The sequence below is a fragment of the Neodiprion pinetum genome, chromosome 1 (assembly GCF_021155775.2).
Source record: "Neodiprion pinetum isolate iyNeoPine1 chromosome 1, iyNeoPine1.2, whole genome shotgun sequence".
Taxonomy (NCBI): Eukaryota; Metazoa; Arthropoda; class Insecta; order Hymenoptera; family Diprionidae; genus Neodiprion; species Neodiprion pinetum.
The window spans coordinates 2,096,148-2,114,794 of record NC_060232.1 but is presented as its reverse complement, the minus strand read 5'-3'; the positions used below and the strand labels follow the sequence as shown (position 1 = coordinate 2,114,794).

At 43.6% G+C, this 18,647-nt stretch overlaps 1 protein-coding gene across 6 annotated transcripts in view; it reads left to right on the top strand.

Moving 5' to 3' along the window:
* The window catches only part of LOC124221932 (uncharacterized), a 154,162-nt gene that overhangs the window by 93,003 nt on the left and 42,512 nt on the right, over nt 1–18,647 (top strand). For all 6 annotated transcript variants that reach the window (XM_046632767.1, XM_046632431.1, XM_046632603.1 and 3 more), the window contains one exon: nt 14,543–14,661. The gene's annotated coding sequence lies outside the window, so the exon portion shown is untranslated. The remainder of the gene's footprint in view (nt 1–14,542; nt 14,662–18,647) is intronic.

Sequence of the window (18,647 nt, the reverse complement as noted above, 5' to 3'; positions counted from 1 at the left end):
AAATCTATTTCATTTCGTTTTTTTTTTTTTTTCTTGTCTGCGATGCTTTAACACGCGGTAAAACTTACCGCAACAAAGAATTTAGCGAGACGACGATTGCAGTGCGACGAAGAAGAAGCAAACGGGGAGAAGAGAAAACATTTGTTTGTCAAGATTTTAATCCATTCTGTAGCACCGATTTGCCGAGAGTGGATAAATTACCGCTCGCTTATCATTGCGCGAATTGTTTGGAACTGCGGAGGAGACGTAAAAAAAAAAAACATAAAAAAAAAATACGTCTTTCTTTTTTTCTTCTCTCGTCCTTTTCACTCGTTCGGCAGGCTTTTCGACGCACGGCCACCGTTAAGGAAAAACTTTCTTCCTCCTCCATCGCGTCCCGTGGGTTGGTTGGTAATTCCTCGTTTATTTCCGCCTCAGGTCAACTGAGTCAGCGGTCAGGACCTGCTAATAGCAGTCGTTAAAATCTCTGATCCCGAGGTGGGTCGGTCGAACGGCGACGGGGCGTTGCCATCGGGGTTGTCTAACTCGACGGACAATAACGATCTTCCCAAATGATAACGAAAAGGCTAACGAACCTAACTCCGAACTTTATCCCCTCCCCCACTACAACCCACGACTTCGTCACGCCTTACAGTTACTCATGTAGTTTTTATCGGTTGCGAAAATATCGGCGCGGATATTTATACCGATTTATCGTCGTTATTCCATTCGAGACTTTGGAAAGAATTTTATATCGCTCACTCTGCACGAGGCTGAAGTTGGCGGTGTGACGTTATTGTAATTATTCGTGATTCGGACGATCCGTTGATTCGTAATTTCAGGCATCTCTGAAGTGCGGTAAGTCATAATAAGGCAAAAGTAATTTATGTGTTGCAAAAAATTGGTCACTACAAAATTGGAAAATAGTGATTCTTTTTTCACGCCCAATGTTTCGATACGCTAACGTTACTAACTTGAGGCTGATAATTTTACACGATGAGCCGGATGGAAGAAAAGATCAGTTTCATCACCTTTCGATTCTGGTCAGTTTGAATTTTAGGGTACGTATGTTGTACACATGCACTAAAAAGTTTGGCCAATGAAAGAATAATAATAATCGAGGTGTTTCAAAGGTGAAAATTAAGATGATTGACTCGACTTACATTTTCAGTGTGATCGAAGAGCGGTTCTTTCAATAAAGTTATGAAAATGAAGTTAGTAACGTTACTGCAACGATGCATGTTTCGGTGAAATCGTTACTTCGCATCTACTTCGATCGTATAAAATTTGGCAAACTACGATATACAAAACATACTCACATGTACTTTGAAGAGCAAACTCCTTGTAAGTCATTCGTAAATTGTACAGTGATAATTTCTGACGTTTCGCCCCGTTAGCGTTACTAACTTCAGCCTCTCAACAAAGTTCATTCATCCGAACCTGATCATTTATTTTCATCCGTCTAATTTCTTCACTACATGTGAGGTACGTCTATCTTGAACACCTGTGTATCTGCATTAAAGAACATCGATGACAAGATACCATTTCGAATTAGCTTGCTTTTAAAGCTCGTCAAGTTATTTTCAACGATTCGAAAATGAAAAAAAATAAAATAAATAAATAAAATAAATAAATTGCCGCGTTGTTGATCCAGACGAAGATAACCTCCTCTTCTCTCCTCTCCTCTCCTACCGTATCCTCGACTTTGGTGAACCTACAGCTTATTTACTTTGAATTGTCAAACCTGTCGTCAAGAGCTAATTTCATCTATAAGATTAGGATATGTAGGTACAATGTGTCATGCAAAAGAGGGCGACGCTGTGCCGTGTGAATGGGCCGAGTCTCAAACATCGTGGCGTTGTTAAATCTGCGCCGAGCAGTCAGCTGGGCAGTAATTTTTTCGGCCTCAAGAAGAGTGTGTAGGCATTTAGGTATGCGGGTTGTGGCAGCAACTACTCGGACGTCAGTATCAACCACTCGAGAATGAGTCGAGTCGAGTTGTCTCGTCTCGTCTCGTCTCGTCTCGTCTCGTCTCGTTGAACGTGGCAGATTCGTCGTCATTCGACCGAAACGGGCTGATGTCACCGGTTATTTCTGCAGCACATCGAGGTGCCTCCTCTTCTCTCACTCCGATTGTGAATGCGCTTGCTCCGCTCCGTTCTCCCTCCTCCGGCTCTCGTCGTGCGAGAAAAATTCGCTATTAATAGCGCGCGAGTCGCGGAACTCGCGGTTTTCACCCGCCGCTGATTTTAATTCTCAATTCTGTGTAGAATTCCTTCCTTCCTGAGTTCAGCTATTTCGAGTTGTAGAAATCCTGGGTTGGGGTCGGAACTTGGAAGGGTCGATACTTCGAACGAACGATATATCGAAATTTCAAACATGCGAAAATAAACTAACTAAATAATGAATCGATCGATATCTTGATTTTTGAAAATTTCACCGATCGACGGTCATGCTATTTTTTTATTTAATCGAGTCAAATCGCCCGCTTGGAATCTCGTGATTATTTCTACATGGGGAAAAATATCTTGCACTTCGCCTGCATTCGTTTCTTAACGGGATATCAGAGGTCTGTATAACGTGATACACGAACGAGAAAGAAGAAGCAAACACTGACGTTCCAATCTTCGCTACGCCCCGTTTCCTCTTCTCTCCTCTTTGCTTCGCGGTGTTTTTTTTTTTTACATCAAACCTCCTCCTCCTCCTCCTCCTCTTCTTCTTCTTCCGGTAAGTCCCGTTGTTTTTGCTCTCGCTTCTGTTATACATGGCGGAAGAATGAGGAACAGAAAAACAGGAGGAGGGAAAGATGAAAAAACGATTTACCGTTTCGACGTTGAGAGACATTTTAATAATAATAACAGTCACTATAAACACACCTTGCTTCTCGTTTAGAGACACCAGATCTCGTATACTTGAAAATCATAATCCTGATATCTCTGCACGCCTTTCGACGACGGAGAAAATCGCTGTTTTAATTATTCACGGCTTAATATTCCCAGGTATTCTCACGTAATACGTCGACTGAGTCAAGTTATGTAACCTGCATTTAAAAATTGTACGCTTCGTGTTGTATCGCCGTGATCTGTCATACATGGCCATGGAAATTCTTTTACCCCGGTAATTTCTCGCCGCATAATATACATTGATATTTTCTAATAGCAATCTGAATCGTATTATCATTATGACTATTATTGTTATTACTATTTTTATTATCCTTCAACGAAGTAAAGCGTAGCAATAACTCACCGTCGTTGACGCGTACGTAACGGGGCACGTCGACAGAGAATCACTCTCTTTGTTCACCCGTGTTAGTAGCTACTCGCTGATCGTGCGCTTGATGTACTGGAAAATAAGGAAACGTGAAAATTTCTCCCGATAACGCTGAGGATCTCGGGTATTTGACTCGGCTCGATGCTTCGCGGATTATGTTATATTATAATTATTGCTACTAATTGTAAATACACGGCTACAGTAGAGAGAGAGAGAGAGAGAGAGAGAGAGAGATTGTTCTTGTCGGTACCTGAAAGTCAATCACTCACTGCGGTTAATCTTTCTTCCCTCAATTTTACGATTTATACTCGAGGGGCTTTTTTTCATCACCGGGCCTAATGTAGAATATCATCGCGTCGATATTAATTCGTCAGCATTTAACAGTGGAGACTCTCTCGGGTGATAGTTTTTTAACCAACGAGGATCGCCGATTGATCGATCGGTTCCTATTTTATTATTTATTTATTTATTTTTTTTTTTCGTTTCTATTCTTTGCGATTTTCCCGGTATCATCGAGACTTGCGAAACGGCTGAAGAGGAGGCACACCGAGAGTCAGTGAATCGAACGGCCAGGTAGTGAACGGAGTTCGTTGACTCACGAGCTGTCGAGGCGTGTGTAAGAACCGACTGGGTGTGTATATATACATGTACACACACATTATTTATATACAATATGTATACACCTATACTCGTTACGCCATTCGTAGCCTCAATTGCGAAACTCTGACATTTTTTTTCCTCTTTTTTTCCCCCTCCCCTCTCACTCTATCTTCGAGATCCGTTCCGCGTACTCCACGTTCGTCGTTATTATTTCGCAACTTATTGCACTTCCAGTATGTCCAACAAGCTGTCGCCTTTTCGAAGTTTTCGGACCTCCTTTTTTTCCAAACGAGTCGCGATAGGGAGAAAAACAAAAAGAAAATTGAATTAAAAAATAATCGAAGAACAAATAGAGAGCGTAACTGCAATTATTGCACCTAGGCTCGTATTACGTTAAGCTGTTTATACATCATCGTGTTACCAAAACTCGTCTGTTGATGCAAATACTTCGATAGGTTTCGATTTCGGCTGACTCAAAGAGGCAACGGCACCTCATTTTCTCGCGTGTTTTTTATTATTATATTGTAATCGATTACCACGATGACGTTTCGATATTTGCGTACGATAAATTCCAGTTAATGGAAAATGTTTCACACGTATCGAAGATATATGTAAGTATGTTTTGCGTGGCTGAAGCTAGCAGACAGAATTAACAGCCAAACGTTCCAATGTTCGTTCGAATAAAATAGCAAAGTCCGAAAATCAAAATTTCGTCAGATACCTTGAAACCCAAATTTTTTTAAAACACTTATGAGAACGAAAGTGTACCGCATTTTTCTAATTCCAAAAAGTTCAACACCTTTTGCTGCTTACTCTGGGTACCAGCTTCAGCTTCGTAATATGTTTCCTTAAATGAATTTTAGAAACCGAGCGACAGAAACTACACATCTGTCACGTACAGCCGAGGAACGGAGCTGGGGCAAAAAAAAGAAGTTGAAGTTGTTGGGCAACCAACGAGAACTCTGACCTTTTTTTTTCTCGTATCATTGAGAGACTCGTCAACGACTCGAGAAGAGACGTCCCGTCCAACCTCATGATATCGGTATCTGTATCTCGTCGCGTACACGGCAAAGCAAAATATTGTTTATGCAAATTTTTTTTCTTCCCACGAATCTCCTCTTCTTACACTCCGAGCTTTCGGGAAAGATTTCTTCACTTTTCGTGCTGTTGCAGAACTTCTCTCTCTTCGTATATAATTCGAATATTTTACGAGAAAAGAGAAGCTAACGCTACTAAATTAAAACGATTTCGATTATGTACGCGGTATGATTCGTTTCGCATAATTATGCAGGCCTATATATACGCATATACACGTATCACAGGAGAAATGAAATTATCCTTACGATCCGGATAACTTCTTGCGGTTAATTTTCAGGTAGTACTCGGTATCAATTGCAGTTCCACGGCCGGTTTCTGTTATGCACATGTACGGACAACAAATTGGCGCAGTATCTCCGACGTACATAGATATAGGTATGAACCACTACGGTTGATCTGAGCTTTCAACGCGTCAACAGATTTACCTGCACGACGAGGACGTCGCTACGGCGGTCGGTGCATATTGCCCGAGGCTGGAGGCTGGAGGAAGTCTGATAGATCGATATATCGGGAGAATGGGGGCCGAATGGGATGGATATACGGTATATGCCTTCGTACCTTTGGACGACTAGCAGGCTACACAATATCGCGTCTAAGGCATGCACAGGCCGGCTTGCCAAAGAATGCCCCGCGGAATATCGATCCATTGATCGATCCAAGCATCCACACGGCGTGGTTACGTATCGTATGCGGCACAGTGTATAAATACGTAGGTGTATCTACATCAACGGTATCTCGGTGTGTATGAGGTATTAAACACACGGTGCGCGATGCTGTTACGAAATGAAAATGCGAATTTTCACCCCCGGATTATTACAACGCGATGCTGATGGTTAGAAAACGATCACGCTGTAAGCCTCGCGCGATTCGTTTGTCACTGCGTAAAAGCGTTTGTGAAAAGGCAAGTTAAGAACGATTTTTCTAAACGATATGAGCGTGGATTTACACGGAGTCGATTAGAACTATAGTTTAGGTCATCTGTGCGTTGTTGTTACATGATTTGAGGATGATAAAATCACCGTTCGTCGGGGTTATAATGTAGTACGACTGTTGTGACGAGATTGTAACGGAAATGCGATCGGTTATAAAATGGACGGAATTAATCGTGGCCGATCAGCTTCCTAATTCGAATAACGGACTCGGTTTCGTAACGGATTTCGAAAAAAATATGGAAATTCAGAGGTAACATATTTTCAATGTGTTAAATCAGTGATCGTTAATTTATGTAAGCGATTTGACTAATATCGGTGAAAATTTAATATTATACGGGTACATGTATGTATATGAGATTCATATTATTGGAAAAGAAACGAAGCGAGATTAAAAATCAATCGGATACATGCATAATAGATGTCATGGGCGAAAAGGCGGGGAGGAAGTTAACCGCAAGTCATTGAATTCATTAGTCGAGAAGTTGACTCTAGTCTTACCGCGACCTCGGGTCTTGATCCTCTCCCTTCCCTCCTCCTCCTCCTCCTCCTCCTCCTCCTCCTCCTTCCAGCTCCCGCTTCCATTCGGCTTAATTTCTACCGGACTAACAATCCGCCCCCATCTTCCAGATCGTTCGCAGTTCGCAAACGAAATTTAACCGCAATGGTATGTCGACCGTTGAAGGTGAGGAGAATTGAAGAGGTCGGAGGTCAGTTGAAGATCAATACTTTTTGGTCCATCCGATTAGGAGATGTAGTCGCTCGTTGAGTTCTTGTAGAATTTATTTTATACATTCGTGAGCTAACGATAGAAGGGATGTAAAAAAAATTATAATCAAGAGCTTGAACATCGGTTTTTTATTTCCAATAACAGGGTGGCCACGTAACTGGAAAACTTGAAATACCTGGAAATATCAGGGAACTTAAAAGGGGTCGTGGAAAATTGGGAATTATCAGTTTCTTGTCAAGGGAATTGGAAATGATTTTTGGTGAAAAATTGGTGAAAAATTTACTTTCTTGCGTCGAGAAAAACAATTGGCTTAAACCGACGTTTTTAATAAGCTGAACGATTTAGGTTTTAGTAACTTACTAAATCTTGGGAAGTGTGTGGGAAACCTAGATCTTAGGTCCTGGAAAATTTGGAAGTGTCGTGGAATTTTTGTCTCGAAAATTTGTGGCCAGCCTGAATAATTGCTTTGAAGTGGTCCAAATTTAGTAGATTCGTGTGGTTTCAGTTTGAAAAATAGAGTATTTAACGACACCAACGTGACAAAGAAACGCAGTGTCTTAATGAGTTTGTATAGGCTAGTCTTTCGAATAAGGTGCCTGATCGCCGAGTGAAATTGAACGAAATTACCAAATACATGTATCTAAGATCTTGTTCACAAGTCTGGTATTTATTTTTGTCACATTCATACGAAAATTAGCGTTATCCCTACGAACATGTAAATTAGATAAATATCCAATCCGTGATTGACTGTCTTTCAGTGAAAAAAAAAAAAAAATTAACAAAAAGGAAGTTACGCAGAGTTATCGACGCTGCTGCGTTAAGACGAAAAGAAAGCAGAAGCGTCAAAAGTAAAAATAGTCAAGTCTCGCGGTGTTGCGAGGGTGGCGAAGGTTATTAGAATTCTTGAAAAGTTGATTCGACAATTCCGGTTCCGCTGAGAGGAGGTTAACCCGCCTCAATTGGCGGAAGGAAGGAAGGAAGGAAGGAAATTGAAATAGGAATCGCTCGGACAGACGGACCGTTGAACCGCTTTCTTCCCTTCGCCTTTCCCCTTCCCTTTTCCTTTCCCTCCGCTATGTGCTCGATAAAATGGGCAAGAGGAGAGAACTCGTGCTCTCGAAAGAACAATTGAATTCTTTTATATTTCACCGCGGGTTTGGAACGAAGAAGAAGACGAAGAAGGGACGAGCCAGCCAGCAAAGGTAGCGAGCCGGCAGCGTCGATCCCTGTTCCCTGTATTTTCTGCACCCTGACTTCTTTTCGCCGTTTACATATCTCCACTTCTTTACTTATGCATATATCTTCTTCCTCCTCCTCCTCCTCCTCCTCTACGGAAGAGAGAAATGATTTTTCACGCGACTCACTTTGCGACGTGGGATTTCTCACATTCCTGCGAATTCCGCAGCTATATTTTCGACCTCTCATCTCCTCGCGCATAAATACATATGTAGTTATTATTAATGTGCTGTATACGACGAACGCGAACCATGCACGAGTCTAATGACAGTAGCGACTGGTGAAAAAATTCGCTTGAAACAAGCCAGTCTTAATATCTCGTCTTTGTTGTCTCTCTTTCTCCGTTTCGCCGGATTAACGTACATACGTGTCATAAACCGCGAATTAACAGCCTTGAGAAACCATCATTCAATCACGCGAAACGATCATCTCCGTTTTCGAGGAATTCACAGAGGTCTGTCAATCCATCTCTACGTCATCCACGTTTGTAAAGATGCGTGCTTTTAATTCTTTTTTTTTTTTTTTCTTCTTCATTTTTTAATACTTTAGCCTCAAAAATGTTAAACGCTGTCGCCCTCCGACTCGGTGTATTTTTACACCGATGTAAATAATTGTCAGAGCTCGCGAGCAACGTCTCGTTGAGTCGTCTCAAGGCCGGCTGCCAGTCACGACGAAGATATATCTGCACATGCTTTAAATATTTAAAACCTGCTTCAAACTTTACTCGCGACTATCCTCTTTCCGCGACGTGCAATTCTTTTCCAAATATATATTTTTTATTTTTCTTTATCCTCTACCGTAATCGCACTTGAAGCGTAGACGAGACTTCGTTATTGAAATTCAGTTTCCGATCTTCCAATGCGCTTCAAAGCTACACTTTCGAATCCGAATCGACGGTGTTGTTAATCGCCAACTTTTAATTTTGGGATTCGCGATTGATAACCGCGAATTACAGGGTTACAGATACCGTATAAACGAAGACAACAATTTACACCGTGAGCGATGTTTTGGTACAGTCGAGTCAGGAACGGAAATCTGGTACTAAAATGCGATAAAACGAACGCTTCGAAGTTGAAGCTGAAGCTGATATACTCACACGACGCGGCGGTGTAAAAAAATCTTTGCGACACTGAATTTTTACTGCAATCACCACGTTAGAAAATAACAAATTATTTACAGCTGTAATTCACCATTTAAACATTTTTCTTCGGATTAATGTGACTTTTTTTTTCATCACGTTTTGTTCAATTAGCTTGATCGCACTTTTTCAAACCTTCGCGTAGCCACGTTTTTATTTCGACTATACGTCTCGTAATTCCTCGAGTCAGTTAGCGGACGGGATGAACAAACCGTTCGTTTCGCTACTACTGCAAGCCTTTACGACTGTGACTTAACGATACATTACCAACTCCCCACTCTTAAACTTGAATCAAATTGAGCTCCTCGCGCTTTGATCCTTAGATAATGAATTAAAGGTAATTGGCTCTGCCATTAAAGTGTCACCGTGCGGTGACCAAAGTCGTTACTAAACGACGCTAACATCGGCCAAAGGACTCGCGATCTCCTCCGATTTCTCTTTGGTCCCATTATGCTCACTTTATAATCCTGGAGGAATTTCTCTTTCGCGATACTCAAATTCTTTGACGTTATATCATATCTGCGCGTAGCGAAAAATTCATGTCAATAAATCGTTGTGAAATGTTTGGAAAAAAAAAAAATTTTTTTTAAATGAAGAAAAGAAGACTTTGGGTCAGTATAGTGTTTGTGGTGGTAAAATTCCAGCTCCAAGGATAATTTATTGTTTCACTTTAATACATTATACACACGATAAACGCGTGTCAAAACCTTTTCCATATTCGTTTCTATAAAAAATCAATCGGGAGTATTTTTTACACCGTCTCTTGTACACAATATATCCATCAAAGTGAATTCTACGTATCAAAATGCATGTAAATTCTATCGACGATCGATCGCATTTAATCCAAATACTAATTAGGAAAACCGGTGCGTGGGAACGTGTGCCCGACTGGCATTACGATGGTTAATCTTCTATTTACACGGAGACTTTTTGTCGCGATAATATATTTATTTATATATATTACCGTTGATGGGTGCAGGAACGGTACGATGATTACGGGCTTAGGGTACATAATGTTTAATCGACCGGCCAGGCGTGTAGCGGAGTGCATTAATTGTTTCCTCGTCGCGTGAATTTCATCAGTTCGTTTGAGTCTACAAGCGTCCCACGAACGAACGGAATTTAATCATCACGCCGCCGTTGACGAGTTTGATGAAATCTGGGAACGTTTAATCGCCGCCTCTATCGCAATTACTCATGTAATTTCGATCAATCCGATCTAGGCTGCTGACCTGACGATCTGTAAATTTTTCAAATCCTTATCGCGAGGTAATCAAATTGTAGGAATTTTTGAACGAATGGCTGTAGCTCGGGAGACTTGCGATAGTTATGCGTTTTGTAAACGAGATCGGTGAAACGTACGTGCGCTTTGAATTCGACGAGATTTGCTCAGCCTCTCATATCGGCGGCACCGAAGGTTCAGGGTTGAATGCCGTGCTTGGAATCTGGGAGGAATTCTCCGCGGGATTAAGTACATATATAAGAAAAATATTCGACCTCTGTTATTTTTATATATATATGTATACGCACTGTGTGTAGAAAATTCGTTTACGCGAAAGGAACGAAAAAGCGTTTTGCTTAATTTTAATTTGTTTCTTGATTTTATTTTTATACCGTTTAAGAGGCGCGATTCTAACCCAGCGGGATGAATAAAAGTGCGACGAGCGTTGACTAAGCCGCGTGTCCGTGTATCGGTGCAGACGCGCCTAATGGATTTACTCAACCATTCCGCGGACCCTATTCAACCCTGGTTTTCAAAAGCCAAGGTATACGGACACCTTGATGGCCCGCGGACTTTAGAGAGGACGTTGAAAATTTTCTCGGTAAATTCTTTCAAACCGCAACGCGTGGCACAAGCAGAAGCAAGATGAAAAGTATAAGGAAACCCGGACGGTGGCTTCAAGCTGAGAAACTTGTTAAAAAGTCACTTCTTCATTCGCTCTCGGGTATTTTCAACGCGCATTCAAGATCAGAGGGTGTGAAACGCGCGGCTCGAGGGAAGGAAGACTGCAGAGCTCGTGGCCATTTTCAACATCATCATCATCATCATCATCATCCTCGTCATCGTCTCGACATTTAAATCGTCTTACCCTAAAATCTTTTTGGCACTTCGCGTATGCCGTTACACGCGTTCAAATCGTCAGATTCGAGTGTTAAAAAGCGAGTCTGAAAGAGAGTTTATTGACTTTTGATTCCCTTGAGTATATCTCCATCTTCAGAATAATCGCATAAGGTTAGTGTACCAATTCGTAGCATTTGGCTTTAGTCATCGAGAAATTCACAATTTTTGCCGTAAGTTTATAATTTCGGAAAATAAAATAGTGAATAATTGTGTCTAAACGCGTCGTCAATAACCGGTACACTCACTTTAAGTGCGGAGGGTAGTGTCAAAGGGGTCAAAGGGAAACTTCGAGGCTTATCAGCGACTCGCATGTACGCCCGTAGAGGAAGGCGAACGGAGGCTAAAGGAGAAATGAAATTTTCTCGTTCTCGCCGAAGAATCTCCAATTTACATTCTCAAAGTCCTTTCCCGGTGTCGCCGGCGAGCGTTCCGCGCTATTTCACTCCTTTCGGAGGATGAGGTTATCCTCCTCCGCGTAGCGACGCAAATAACGGTTCAAAGGCTTCGCCAAGCGTGGACCTAAAAACTGTCGAGTTTCCCCAGTTTGCGCGTTTCCGTATTCACGCGACGCAGCCGCGCAGCGGGAGCATTTACCGTACAACAGACCGTAATATCAACTCTTTGAAAACGTGGGGTGAAGGAGAGATTAGATGAAAGTTGGAAGAAGCCTCATCGCCGGTGCTAAATCGCAAGTATCCCGGCGATATAACGAGCGTCGATCCTTTAATCCTGGATTAAAACGATCACTTGCCACGGTCCGGCGTGCAGACCGAACGAACGTTCTAGCTCCGAAAGGGACGTGTAATTATATTAATAAGTTTTCGACCAATTGTCGGAAAGACAAGACAATTATTCGTCAGGTGTACCATTGAAGACGACGAAGATGACCGGAGATGCGAGGTCAGGGATAGAGATTAGGCGATTTTTAACACTGATTACTTTCGGAACGGGAAACTTGTTCGCTTCCAATTAGTAAACCAAGTTGCGGGTGAACGCGGGGCGAAAATTACACGATGCCCGCTCCTCAAACGACGACGACTACTCGGATAGGAGAAGCAGCCCTCCTCCTCGCGTGTAAACAAATACTTTGTCTATTTTCACCGGCGCGCAGTTTATAAGGAGACGGTGCGTCGTGGTGGTAGTTTAAGATTTGACGTAGACGCGGGAAACACGCGAGGTTCTTAACTCGTTAATATACGTAGCATAGCTTGCGTCTCGGGCTTCGTACACCAGACCTTCCTCGGTCCGTGAACGATGATAACTTCCCGATATGGTATAATATTGTATGTTCCTTTGTCACCGCGGGCTCTATCTCTTCTGGGCTCTCCGCCACTTGCTTCCGCCGTTATACCCTCGATGGCATTCCTCAAATCTGTTGTGCCGACGTTCGTTTTATCTGTCATCTCTCTCTTTCCTTCATCGATACGATATAATCGCAAGGAAATGGCTGGCTGTAAATGCAAATTACCTTTACGATTCTATGCTCGTTTCCGTATTCATCGATATTCGTCCGTTACCGCGAAACAATAACGTCCGAACGATTACGGTGACGTTGAGAAAGAATCCTGCTCTTATTTTGCTTCTTCTTCTTCTGTCAGCGCGGATGAATTTTTATTTATTGCAGTGGCTGGATTGACGGTGGAGCGAGATGGAGAGAAATATTCGTTGGCACGTTAGTATTTCCTGGACCGCGTAGCTGTACCGGTTACAAATCGGGTTCACCCCGCGTGACCTCGGCTTCGGGTGGCGGATACCTTGGTGGCATTGGTGGGAAAAGGACGGTAGTTGAAAGTTCACGGAGGGTTGGATGAAGACGGGTTGTGCAACAACAGCACCGTTCGTTGCTCGGCTGTGTGGATAATTAGGAATATAAATCAGAGACCTTCGCGCCATTTGAGGATCCCGCGAAAGATCGTTGCAGAAAAATGGGTATAATTGCGTATTGTTTTCTCTCGTCTCATCCGCCGCCACCGGCAACAGCAACAGAAGCAGAAGCACAACCACAGTCTGCAACTCTCGAGGATACGTGTTGTCCGACAACGAGCTGTGCCGCCTTCGTGCCGGTAATTAATTAACTACGTGGAGAGAGATAAAGAGAGAGAGAGAGAGAGAGCGTGTGTGCGAGTGTGTTTAAATGAAAAAAAGAGACGATGATGATGATAAAAACCGTGCGGAGGAAAGATCGTTGGTACATTTTATACACGAACGCGTGCCTCGTCGTGATTCCGTGTTTACTTTTCTCAACCTTTCATTCATTGGTACCGCTCATCGCACATGGAAATGGTCACGAGGCTGAGCTTTTCGGGAATGAATTACCATGCGTGCAGAGTGGAAGAAGAGGTATGCCGATTCGAAAGTGAAACGTTGCGTATTCGTACAACGATTGTTCCGAGTGATGCATCGTGGATTAGGAGCGATTAATATTCATTCGCAACGCCTCTTCGGCTTTGAGATGCCGTACGGATGTACGGATGTACGTACACCAAGGTACGTAGGGTTCAAGGAGGTAATGCAATCTCCCCGAGCCAACATTGCATTAAATTTCCTCCTCCTTTTCGAGGAGATTGGCGTGCAGGAAATAGTGGAGCGAAGTGGTTGTGGAAGAGCTCGTAGCATCGTTGTTTGTTTCTCGTTGGCCCTGGCAAACGTCGGCGGGCAACTGCCTGGCTGACTTAACCTACTTGTTCGAGCACCAACTGTGCGCGTATTTCGTATACCGTGCCACGTAGTCGGAGCAGTACGGTACAGCTCGGTTGAACAGTTTAGCGTTACTCTAATCAATTCACCGATCGTAAGGACGCGGACGCGACAACGACGCACCGCCGTTGCTCTCGCAGATTTAAGGTCGACCGGGTATCGGACGGTCGTCACTCTTCGATTCGCCGCAACGAGCGACGACGATGGTGTGATTTTTGTAGGTACCCGATTCCGAAAAGTCGATTTTACGCGAGGCTGAGCGTTACCTCTCTATCCTTGTCTTTTAACGAGTTCTCCTCAATTCCCTCCTCTGGGTATAAATTATTTATACAGCAGCGGCGTGCGGTGCGATGTATTGCATTAAATATGAAAACCAATATAAACTTTTCTCCATGTGCCGAGGCACCGAGCGCCGATGGTTGTCGTCCCCGGCAGCCGAGCGTGTCAAGCGTCACTGCGCCCAGGACCACGTATCGACATTTAATCAGGCACGTGGCCAGCCTGCAAACGTCGACCCCGTTCTTCGTCCATCAGCTGGCGTAAATAGTAGACCACCTCTTGGCCATATCAATGCCGCTAAGAAGCGGGAAGTCGCGTTGTTACCGTGAATACGGAAATCGTTTCACCGCCACCAGGTGGGAGCTTTCGAAAATTGACTTCTCGATTCCGGTACTCTCTAGAAAATTTCCACCCGTTATCGCCGAAAGGTTACTAACGCTCCTTCTTTCACCGGTCTGTTACAGGATGCAGAAGGAACGCCGAAGTACCTCGGTGCCGGAGGTAGCGCGCACGCGCCCGGTCAGCAGGGCTGGCTAGTAGCCCCGTTGAAGCCCATTCCCGAGACCCTGCAGGCACACATCAGGTAAGTCGGATAACACCGTCGTACGCGAGTACGCGATCCCGACTCGCCGTCGGCATTCGCGATCGTAGGTTACACTGAAGTGGGTTTCCGAGTTCCGAAGAGGCGCTACGAACAAAGCCTTTCCTCCAACTAATCGGAGTAGGTATACGCGGTTTAACCGCGATAAGTATCCCGCGGTCTTTGACTATTGATCATCGTCCGTGCGAGGAGAGATCGGATTATGGGTCAGCCTTCTGGGTATGATAGGGCTGTGGTACAAGATTGTGAATGTGAACGGAAACCGTAAGAGCCATTGGACTAAATCCAGCCAGTGATCGTTGCCACCTAGATCCCTGACCGATATCGCCGGTCGAATCGCTCGCCTTGGCGTTTTCATTTCCTGCGAGGGATCCCGGTTTCCACCGTACACGCCTCGAGCGGTATCCTCTGGTGAAGGTCCCGTAATCCTCTCGTTTTACTCGGCGGCTATCCGACGCGGAAACAGTCTGCTATGGAACCAAAATTGAAAAATCTACTTCAGAGAGATAGATAGAGAGAGAGAGAGAGAGAGAGAGAGAGTTTAATCTTCGAATACCCTTGTCTTTTTCCTTGGGCGCAAGTTTTTCCGACATATTTTCAGCGCGCCAAGTCATTAGCAATTCTGTTTCAGATCCGGACCATTCGCGCTAGATTACATTCATCGGAATTTCATTTTTTCCACTTCTTTAATCGTTACTGCGGTTTTTCAGCGCGCCTTGGAATCAGAACTTTCTTCTATCGGCCACCGTTTATTCGTAATACAGCTGATCCGGGAAAGAGCATACTATCGAAAGGGGATAATTTTCGCTTACAATCAGGTCCCGCGGGTGTTAAATTCAGGTCCTTACCACATTTATTGTGTTATAGGACGATCGTTTGCAACGAGTCGAGAGTTATTATCCGAGGTGTGATAACGTCGTCGTCCTTGTCATCGGGAAGAGTTTTGTCCAGCTGGTCTATAAAAAAAACTCGTTAAAACGTTGGATGCGGGTTTATAACTCTGGAACCCTCCTCTTTCTTCACGATAGGTGACAGGGGTGAACTATTTGTTATTATTCTCCTCGGCAGTAATACATTACACAGTCTTGCACGTTATGTCGTGGCGAAAATAGCAACGTTTCGGCATGTTTGGTTATTCATTTTCTTTGCGCCAAACGACGATTATATTATTATAATACAAGGCGAAGGTTCGTCTCGAGGCTCTGGTATCGATTCTCGTTTGTATACTTTGTACCCTCTCTCGCGTCAGCAAAAAACACCCGCCGTTTCATCCCTTTCTTGCCGCACGGAGGTCACCCTGGGTAGACCCTGTCGTCATCTTGTCGTGTTATGCCGGTCGGGAACTTTCACTTTAAAATATAGTGAATTATTACGGTGATTCTGATTTAAATTACAAATTCTAATCACAAGATATATCGCGTTGTGTCTCTCGCGTTATAGCCAGCCGATTATTCCGTGCCCTTAATCTTTTCACGCATTATTATTGTTGTTGTTGTTATTAGGTAAGCCATCTTTCAGTGTCTCGACCGGCTTTAACACCCAGCGTGTTATATCCCGTGTAGCAACGTTGAAATATTGTTATACACAGAGGAAAGGGATGAAAAATTTCTGTCTTGGCGTGAAAAGTCGGTTGAGCGCGTTCTTGCGAACACGAGGAGGGGGGTACGCGAAGGGGTGAATAAAGGTGGAGCCGTTATAAACGCTGGATATCATGTAATTAGAGAGTCTAGGTCGACGCCGACCTCGAGACGCGTCTGAATTTTTTACAACCCAAGTTGGGCCGCCATGAAACGAATTGGATTATTGTTGCCCAGGTATCCAGATGCTTCTACTTCTTCTCCGCGTTTGCCGTATCTCATCTCTCCCTCTTTTTTTTTTTTTTTTTTATCTCTTTCGACGTTTCAACTCTCCTTTTGTTTTCTCCTTCGTATCCGCGAGCTTTTCAAATGTTCATCAGAAACTCCAAAGTATACCGCTTTCAGATCTTTGGCTTTTCCCCTTACCGCGAACTCAATCCTCGACTGTATCGCCCCGCCTTTGGCTTTCTCTTTTTTGCCCATTATCTCATTCTCGCTTTTCTCTGCTCTCTCCGTTATCGCTAACATCGCTCGTCCTTGGGTTATGATTATTTTAGTTTGTCCAAGAGCGATTGGACCCGAAACAATTGCTATATAGAATTATTCACGCAGCCCGAAAATCGCGGCAAATAACTTGACCGTTTCATTGCGAAAAATTGTGTTGATCTTCACGATCTCGATTAAACTTCCGAGCTTTAAGAGTAAACTCGTGTCGAAAAATTGACAAGAAAATGCAAATTAATTTTTACACACGCAACACGCGTCGGGGGATCGATGTGCTCTGTGCCAGGGGTAATAAATTGCAGTGTAAGCTACACCCTTACTTTATACCTATCTGCAGCACCCGTACAGACTTATCGTTAGGCGTGTACGTGCGAGGAGGAGCGCATATAGGGTAAGTTTGTAACTCAAGTTGGTTAGAGATCGGGTGGCGGGGTGGTTATAGGGCACGGTATTAGTTACCTGTCAGCCCCCCCCCCCCCCCCACTCCGCCCCTCGCACGCTTCTGGTTGGCTCGAAACCATCCCCCCTATCCGCATCGAGCGAAGAGGTGGAGGAGGAAGAGGTGGTGGTCGAGGTTGGTTCCCTGTGGATTCAGGCAGCGAGCTTGCACCGCTACGGTACAAGTAATTAACTTCAAGTGGCTAATTAATATCAATGCCTGTGCCTGTGTCGCCGATCCCTTTGCCGGGAAGCCGTTTAGCATATTTTTTTTTTTTTTCTTTGTCATCATCTTCTCCTCGTTCTGGGATACATTTTACGTTGTTTTTTACCACACGGTCTTCTATTTCGAACGTTTATTCATTTTTACTCAGCGACGAGAGGCTAGCGGGTGGGTGAAGTTGAAGGAAGCCTTGAAATAAACTTTTCGCGAGGGACACGTCGTCGTCAGCTGTTCAGCTGTGATGAATGGTAGAAAATGAAAGGAAAAAAGAAGTAACCTTTCTTACACGGACAATTGCACCCTCGTATTACTAGCGCCCTAGTTTTTCTAACGTGTGTTATACTATACACCTCGTGTAAATTCGTTGCAGGATTTCCACGAAAAAATTTTAATAAAATTAAAATTGGATGCTTTTATCGTACATGCCCTATATTCCTTTTTTATACGTCAGTCTGCCACGTGTCGATGGATTTTCGTCGTACTATATATTCTTCTTCTTTTCCTTCATTTTGTATTCTTCTTCTTTGTTTCACTGTTGGATTTAATACTGTTATTGTATAATGATTCGCTTCTGAAATCGTCCCGAGTCAATTGAAATCGACAGAAAAGATTAGCCAGAGACACAATTAGCGTCGTTGTTTGGTGCGAATTAATTATTTGTGAAAATACTTGGGGGAGGGGGGATTCAACGAAGTTCGTCGACTTGAAATATGCCCCTATATATACATATACGACGAGGGACGAACTAATAAATCGAGGAGCGTATTTGCCATCGTTCAAAGTAATTACGGTAGGTTGGTATCACTTTGCCGTCCCGCTGTTTGAATTAAGCGGCAACGTTGCTTGGTTGATATTATTACACCGCCCTAGAGCTACGGTGTGTATATATATATATACTCCCACAGACACATGCATGCATACGCATGTACGTATAACAGGTTCTGTTTCTGTAATCAGTTCTAATTTCCAAGCGATTAATTTTACAACCCTTAATCCAATAAACCAATCGGATGCCATCCGGACGCTGTCCCAAATCACTGGGACCGACTTTTCGTTTCGGTATATTCGCCGTATCATCGTAGATAGTTGAAATCTCGACGGCGTCGGACAGTCCTGCGTGAACGAAAAAAAGGACCTCGCGTTCGAGTGATAATCCTTTCGAGTATAAATCAACGCCTTTACAGTTGGACTCGCGGTGCAAGTCTGACGTGGTATCAAGATTCAAG